Source organism: Parus major, chromosome 12, assembly GCF_001522545.3.
Source record: "Parus major isolate Abel chromosome 12, Parus_major1.1, whole genome shotgun sequence".
Taxonomy (NCBI): Eukaryota; Metazoa; Chordata; class Aves; order Passeriformes; family Paridae; genus Parus; species Parus major.
Window position 1 is genome coordinate 530,925 of NC_031781.1, and position 8,007 is coordinate 538,931.

The window sequence follows — 8,007 nt, forward strand, 5'->3', positions numbered from 1 at the left end:
TTTTTTTTTTTTTTAATTCTGTTGGTTTGAAAGTGGCAAATTGTCATAGGAAAAGAAAAAGTTTTTGTGGATGTTTTCAGAGCTGCTGCTTTATTGAAAACAGCTCGCTGGGTGGAGGAGAGAGCAGCCCGCGGGGCGGGGGAAGTGTTTGCAAAGCAAATGTCATTCGGCGCTGGGGGGAGCTGGCCAGATCCTCCTCAAACGCTTAAAAAAATTACTCTGTTTCTTCACCGAGTGGTGCAGGCTTGGGAGCCTCCCGTGAGCCGAGCGAAAACCAATGGGAAGTTCGAAAGGAAGAGGAGAAAGTATATGGCAGAGTTAAGAAAAGCGCTCTCTGTTGCTTTTGCTGGTATGCTCGGGTTTCTGGAGTGAGCGGTGTTTAAATGGACCGGGGGCTGTGCCGGGGAGCTTCTGCGGGAGCGGGGGGAGATGTGCTGGGGCAGTCCGGGGAGCAGGATCGTAGTGGAGAAATCGAACTGCCGGCCGCAGAATCACTGAGTATATGCAGGGCTGAGCCAAAGCCAGCCGGCTCTCTGCCCCCCTGCTCCCTCAGCTCATCTCTTGCCCTGGTGGCTCTGAGCCTTGTGCAGGTCGCCCCGAGCTGAGCCGCCCCGGGGATGCGCTCAGAGGAGGAGGGTTTGGGCACACGGCCTGTGACACCTGCGGGAAGGGCCTTGGAGCTGGTGTGTGCCCCACTGGTATCGAATTTTCTCTCTCAACCTTTGGATTTCTTTGGAAAGGAAAGTTGCCGTTATTGCCAAGTTATATTAGCACTGAGTTTGGTTTCTTTGCACCCACAGGCGATGAGTAGAGGTGCAGTGTTGGGAGTTTGTGTGGTTTTGTAACAGAGCATCCTCCTCAAGACACATCTTTGCTTTAGGCATCCCGTTCCTTTCAGATGGAAACAGAAGCTATGGGCACGTCCCATAAATGTGGTTTCACTTGTAACTTACGTCATTTAACAACAGAAACTACAGCTCGTGGTACACAGTTAAAGGGTGTAAAATTGTCTGAGAAGATTTTGGACATAAACCTCTATTAGGAGTGGAATGGATGAAATTAGTTTTATTATGAAAGGTTTTCCCCTAGTGACAGAATGGAGCCTATAGGGGCCAAACCCTAGCCTTTTAACTAGGTCTTTTCCCAAGAAAAAGACTAAGCTGGCGTCAGCTGGACCTTCAAAATACTTTGAAGACAGTTATACCAGCATTAATAGGGCTGATGTTGGCCTAAAAATATAATCCAAAAATCACACTCTTAATTGGCGTTGCTTTGTTGGCAGAGTTTTTCCAGTGCTGCCTTCCTCTTCAAAAGCCATGTTATTTTAATTGCATCAATGTATTCTGTCACGAAGGCAACACTCTGAGCAGGCTTTATTTAGTTTAGTGTCGAGCTTGGAGCTTTAACTTCTCCACTAAAGACACTAAACTGATGGCAAAGCCAGGGGGATCTTCAGCCCTGGGAGCTCCTGAGGGACCTCACTTCTGTGGGACTGCTGGTCTGAGCACACTGCACCAGGCTACTCGGCAAGTGATACTGGAATAAATAATAAGTAAACAGCAGCCTTGCAGTGTAAATAAATACTAGGAAAAATGGTTTTATTTTAGTTTAAATCAGTTTCTATGACTAAAGAGATCTCTATTTTCTTTCCATTCATCTGTCCATCCATCCACTTTAATACCTTTCCAGTTGCATTAGATGGTCACGTGATATATACTTCTAAATTTCTGATCTACTCGAAGCTGGAAGAAATGGTGTTCTGCAGGTTTATGCACTGAGTGTAGGTGGCCTTTGAGAGGTGATGATGGGCAGAGAGTCCCCCACAGGGGGATTTAAGTGCCACCCACTTGGTGGCATTAAAGATGATGTTCCAAACAGAGCTCTTTCTGTCCAGCTCAGGCATGAGCTCATGGGAGGGCAACAACAACCCTCATCTCTGGGGGCTGGGGGCAAGTGTGGCTGAGGATCTGCTGGATCCCACTGGAAGAGGCTTGTGAGCTCACAGAGGGCCTCACTGGAGTGCTACCCAAGTGTAGCTTCACTCCTGCTCGTGTGTGACATCCAGCCCACCAGGCACCCCAGGCTGGTTTTTGGGGCTCAGGTGGTAGATGGCAATGGAGCAGCAGTGCAGTGAGGAAGTGGCATCTTCTGCATCTGCTCATCTGTCTCTGTGTGAGATGGAGTCCTGCTGCTGCATTACCTGGAAACTTTTGCTGGACAGTTCCTCAGTTATAGGAGGGGACGCTGCTGGGGCCTCCATGCTGCCAGAATCCTTCCAGCACTGCTGAAGGACATCCCTTCCTCTGCATTTGCAGGAGCAGAGTGGTTACATCCCTTCTCCAAGCTGCATTCACTCTGTGATTTTGTGCCTTTTTTGTGTGCACTGGAAGCTCCAAGGGCTGCATGTCTGGTGACTTGGGTCTCACAGGCTGCATGGAGACTGTTGGGGGATGGAAGGGACCTTGGCTATCCCCACTATCCCTGTACCCCCAGATTTTGCACCCCATGTAAACCAAAACAAGCCTCCTGCCAACCACAGCTCTCTCTGCTGCTTTCTTTCCTCAGTCCAGGGAGATGAGAAATATTTATAGGGTTGGTTTTCTCTTTCAAACTCTTCTTTGGAAACATTTCCATGCCTGGGAGTTTCTTCCCATTATTTGTGAGTACAAGGTGGGATTTAGCTGCTTCTGCCAGAACCAGAAGTATATCTTACATTCTGCAGTGATTTTGGTGGCTGCTGAAAGACTTGCAGTGGCCACATGCTTTCCTGCCTTCTGGCTGTTCAGCAGAATAAACCAGAGTGCTGCTGGCTGGGGCCTGCCTGCCTCTTCCATGAGCCTTTGACCTTGGGGCCACTGTGATCTCAGGTGGCCTCACAGTGCCCTGGGAGCTCCCTTTCCTCTTCTGTCCTGGGGCTGAGTGTGCTGGGGTGTTTTTCTTAGTTGTATGCAGACTCCTAGTGACAGAAAGAACTGTGAGTCTTAATTATTGTGCCTCTTATTTCTTCTTCAAAGTGCCACCAGCCCATATGTTTAGAATAAGGCTCTGATCTCATGATATGGGTTCATGCATTCACTTTTGTTTAGCTTTTCCCCCCATTCTCTTGCATTAAAAATTTGGATTTCCTTTCAGCTCTAATGGCATAACATTAACCTTTCTTTCTGCTGGAAGTGACATGTTGCCTTTAATAACAGAGGCCTGTATTTAATATCCCAAGAAGTCCTTTCCAATTTTATGTTCATACAGATGAGGGGTTAAAAAAAAAGAGACTTGGAAAGGCGCTTTCCAAAAAGTGGTTTGTTTTCTCCTGCTTATTTTATTGTGGTCTTTCTGTTGGAAATCAAACAGTTGAAACAGACTTAGGTATGAAGAAATGCAGCTTGCTTTGGCCTGGCCACTCCTCCTTCTACTGAGCAAGACCAGACCCTTTGCGCTATGTTTTCATTCTTGCATGTCACAAACCTAACCTATTATTCATGAAAATTAAGCTGTGTTAATTACATCCCTTGGTTTGCATTAAGGCAGTCATACATTCCTGTCTGTCTTGTTTGCTAACGAGCTCTGTGGCTCAGATCCAGAGGCAGGGAGAAGTTTAGGTCCTGTCTCTGATGCACTGACTTCACCAGGCAGTCAGTCTGAGCAGAGATGTCACTGACATTTACTGCTGGCTGCACTGGAGCCTGTGGCTTTCCTCAGCACTGTCTCATTTTTGTGAATGAAGGCAGGGAGTGCCCAGCCCAGCCCGGTGCCAGGAGTGGGAGCGTGGGTAGCACTGTGTCCCTGGTGTGGCACAGCAGGACAGACACACAGATGGACAGCCAGCTGCCAGGGGCTGGGCTCAGGACACCCCCACAGGAACTGCACCAACAGGAACCCCACACACTCCTTTCTGTAACACAAAGGCTGAGGAAGTGCCCCTCCACACCTCACAGACTTTCTGCATATTTTGGTAGGATTTTTTTTTTTCTTTATTTCTTTATTTTTTTTTGTGATCCTTGGCAAGAAGCTTCTTTTAGTTTAATTCTAGTTTTTACTCCTGACTCTATTCACTGAGAATACCTTGGAGACAAGGAGCTCATTTTTTCCTGTATCCAGAAAACCTGTTAGTAACTGCTAACCCCTTACACCTGTATGTAGAAAGGATCTTAATGCAGTTTTGTCTAGACTGGTGATGGAGGGAGAAAGAAAAAGCAATTTCAGGGGCAGGCATACATGATGTTTTGGAAATATAAAATACAACCAGAAAAGATTATATCCCCACCAGAGTGGAAGAAGGGGTCTTATGGGTGTTCTTAATCTACCTCACTGCAAATCCAGCCAGGTTAGCTCAAACTACCTTTGTTTTTGACTTGGATTAGCTGAGTCTGCACTAGTACAGTGAATGTTCCCTCTGTCCCTCCTGCCAGACATGTGGTGGGGGACTACCAGCCAGCTGCTGGTCCTCAGCCAGCCACAGCCAGGAGACACCCACCGTCTGTGTGTCCCCAGGCTTCACTTAATGACAGCTGGGCTGTTTGGCCAGCAGCAGCTTAAGGTGAACACCAGCTCTGTGCTGCCCTAAATCATCTCAGATTGATGCCTGAACCCCAGCTCATAGCTGTCCCTCCTGGTAAATCCCACAGGTCCCTGGTACTCAGGGTGGAGCCATCTGTGTAGTTCCCATGGAACAGCTGTTTTACCCATGGAATGACAGACCTGTTCTTCTCCCTGAGCATTTGTGAACCTTTTAGGATGATACTGGATATGCATGGACAGAGGTTTAGGGGATGCCTGTGGGATCTTAATTCCCATTTAAGTACAAGGCAATTTGTTGTCTGAGTTTCTGTGGCAATCACATTTGAAGTGTTTTATAGAAAAAAACTTATAGGACTGCTGCTTTTCTGTGCTATGCTCTGGCCTTTGGAGGTGAGGTTACTTAAAAATTAAGATGAAAGCTGTAAAAACTCTTTTGCTGGTGTTATGAATCAGATCAGAATGAGAGAATAAATTTAAAACTCTGAAGTAAAACCTTTTCACAGGAGAGTGTTACTTTAAATATATGTCTGGAATGGGGAAAAAAACCCACTTCTGCAATTATTATTTTTTTTTTAATAATTAAACTCCACTGTTTAGAAATTATTAATTATTGTAGCATGTAACCACTGTAGAGCTTAATCTATTCACAGTAGTATTTCAAATGATTTAAAGTTATTTGTTCAAGGTTTGCTTTTAGTATGTCATTAAATGTCATAGATTTATTCCAGCTGTCCTCCACAAAGGTATCACTTGTGAAGGATTTTGCATGGGAACAGGCTGCCAGGTTTTAGTTTTGATAGTGAAGCCAAATTTTGTTTTATGTTTAATGTAGTTTTTCTTTGCTAAGTGTATTACTGGCTCTAAATTGAGATGTCAGAGAAGATGGTAGCAGCTCTGTTGGGCAGAGTTATTGGACTGGCATGCACCTCCTGAAACCCCCGAGCCCAGGGTCAGGGGTGGGCAGCTTGTGCACATCCCTGACCCCACTGACCACTGCCAGCCCTTACCTGCTCTGGGCCCTGCTGGGCACTGCCTCTGCACAGTTCCCACGAGCACTTCCTAATTTGCTTTAGACAATACCAAGTGGATTATCTCAAGCCACTAATAAGACTATTGAAGATAATCCTGCTTGCTTTTGGCTTTGTCTCTTTCTTTGCTGAAGTGAATCAGCCAGGACTGAGAGGTTGTTCCTCCACCCATCAGAAGGGGCTGAGCTGCTGAGCCTGCCCAGTGGCTCTGGCAACTCTGTGGAGGCTTTTTATTTATTCAGTTTTCATAACCAGGACACTCATATCTGGTAACGTGCCACGTTCTAGTCTAATCTCATCTGCCTCATGCGTGGAGCTCTGTCATACAATCAATACAACATCAGCCTGATGATCCTGAATGTAGGATCTTGGGTATGATTAATGTATAAAACTTGGATGGCCATTTGGAAAGGATATAATGTGAGACAGAGCAGATTGGTTTGGGGGATTTACCCCTCCATTCTGAGCTGGTAAAGTAGAGTAAATGGCTCAGCTCAGGGGAGCTGCAGAATGCTCTGAAACATTCATTTGCCTTTAGAGCAAAACCAAAAATGCAGTCTGCTTTCTGACACGCTGTTTGATTCCTGGCATGACTGCCTGCATATCCAGGAGGATATGTCCTGTGGAAAGTGTGTGTAATAGTTTGTGAGCTTTTGTAAAATGCAGATGTTAACAGCAAGAGTGCACGATAAGCAATCACTCCTTACTTTTATTAAGATGTTTGCATTCTTCTGAAGGTGTTGACATAGCACGCTATGCCCTGGGGTGCTGCAAGTGGCTGAGTATTTAAGATGTGTAAAAGAACAAGAACATTTAATAATGTCTCTCCAGTCTGGGAAAACAGGTTAACCTGAGTGCATCAGTTCTATTCCTGCATTTAAATAGACTGAAGTGAAGGAATCTCTCTTTTTGTAACAATTTAAAAAATAATCAGCACTTTATGACGTTTGCCATGAAGATGAAGCATATGTCTAGAACAGACAGGTCATTTATTTAGTCCTTGGTTATGTTTCTGTGGTTTGGGGTTGCTTGGGGTTTGCTCTGAGGGTGTGAATAGCACTGGTTGTGTGTTTATGCAGTGCTGGGCATTGTGGCACTCTAACATGCAGCTGAATGAGGTTCCATGTTCCTGCCACAGCTGGGGGGTGTCTTTGCACTGGGAAAAACCCCCCAACTGGGAACTGGAACTCAATAATTGTGTTGGATCTAGATCATCTTTAGGTCCCTTCTAACCCAAACCATTCTTTGAAAACAGGCAGTGAAGTGTGTCAGGCAAGCATGTGTGTATTTCAAATAATCTCCACTGCGTTCAAAATGAAATGTTTCCATTTGGTTTTAAGCCTGCTTTTCTAAAACTCATTTCAAGAGCCTAAATAATATCTGCCATCAGTAATGTTTGGGCCTTAACGAAGGACAGGACTTTCATGTTGGTGGCTAAGGTGGCTGCAGAGCTGGGTGTTCTCAGGAGCAGAGCCCAGGATTTCTCTAATAACATGAGTAAGAGCTTCCAGTTATCCCTCAATGCTGTTTTTTTTCCTGATGGGTAGATCAAGCAGGTCTTGTTTCCTCATTAAAAAGAAAAGCTAATTTAAAGAAGAAAAATGCTTCTGTCAAAACATCTTGTTTTCATCTTTATTTAATTAACAGGTTTGCAGTTGCAGAGTGACTGTCATCCATCTGACCTGCCTCCCGTCCCCTCCCCTCCTTACTGACACTGAGATTAGAAGTATGGGAAAATTTAGACTGTTGGCAAAATGGGTGGAAAATCAAATGTTTAATGTTTTGGTTGAATATTTTGTGGTTTCTCCTGAAATTCTTTGTCTGAAACAAAGGATGTTCTTTGTTCTTTATTGGGACACTTGCTTTTTACTCAAAAAAAAATTGCAATATCATTGTGGGTTGCAGAAGTTTCTACAGAAATGACATAAATTCTCTACAAAAACATTTTTTAAGACCTAAGAAAAAAGGAGACAGTTACAAACTGAAAAAAAAAAAATAAATTGACTGTTTTGATGGTTTTTTGGCAGATTCTTACAAATACATTCAGAGTTGAAATGTTAGTGATTTGGAAAAATCTTGAAATAGAATAATTTCACATGACCCCCTCTTGGAAGCATCTAGGTTTTGCATACTTTGCTCCAACACAATTCCCACTGAAGAAATACTTCAAAAAGCAAAGATTATGGATTCTTTTTAAAATGTCACTCCTTGCTTTTTGGGTAACTGTGCTAAACTGTGTTTATGTATCTTAATCTTACCCTGATTTGTATGATCAAAACAAAGCATTTGTGGATTTGTTTGGAGTCTGGAAAGGACATGAACTGAACCGTGAGACAGGCGGAACTGGCAGGCCCTGGGTGCCCAGCTCCTCCAGCTGGATGTGCTGGGCACCCCATCCCCAGTTCCCTGGGCACCCCATCCCCTGTTCCCTGGGCACCCCATCCCCTGTTCCCTGGGCACCCCA

The 8,007-nt window shown here is 44.8% G+C and overlaps 1 protein-coding gene across 2 annotated transcripts in view; it reads left to right on the forward strand.

Annotated features, from left to right (window-relative positions):
- FBLN2 (fibulin 2) overlaps positions 1–8,007 on the forward strand; it is a 90,455-nt gene that overhangs the window by 628 nt on the left and 81,820 nt on the right. Inside the window, exon 1 of one of the 2 annotated variants that reach the window (XM_019008077.2) lies at positions 240–349. The exons of the other annotated variant lie outside the window; for it this stretch is intronic. The gene's annotated coding sequence lies outside the window, so the exon portion shown is untranslated. Of the gene's footprint in view, positions 1–239; positions 350–8,007 lie in introns of those variants that run through there. 2 annotated transcript variants of the gene reach the window in all.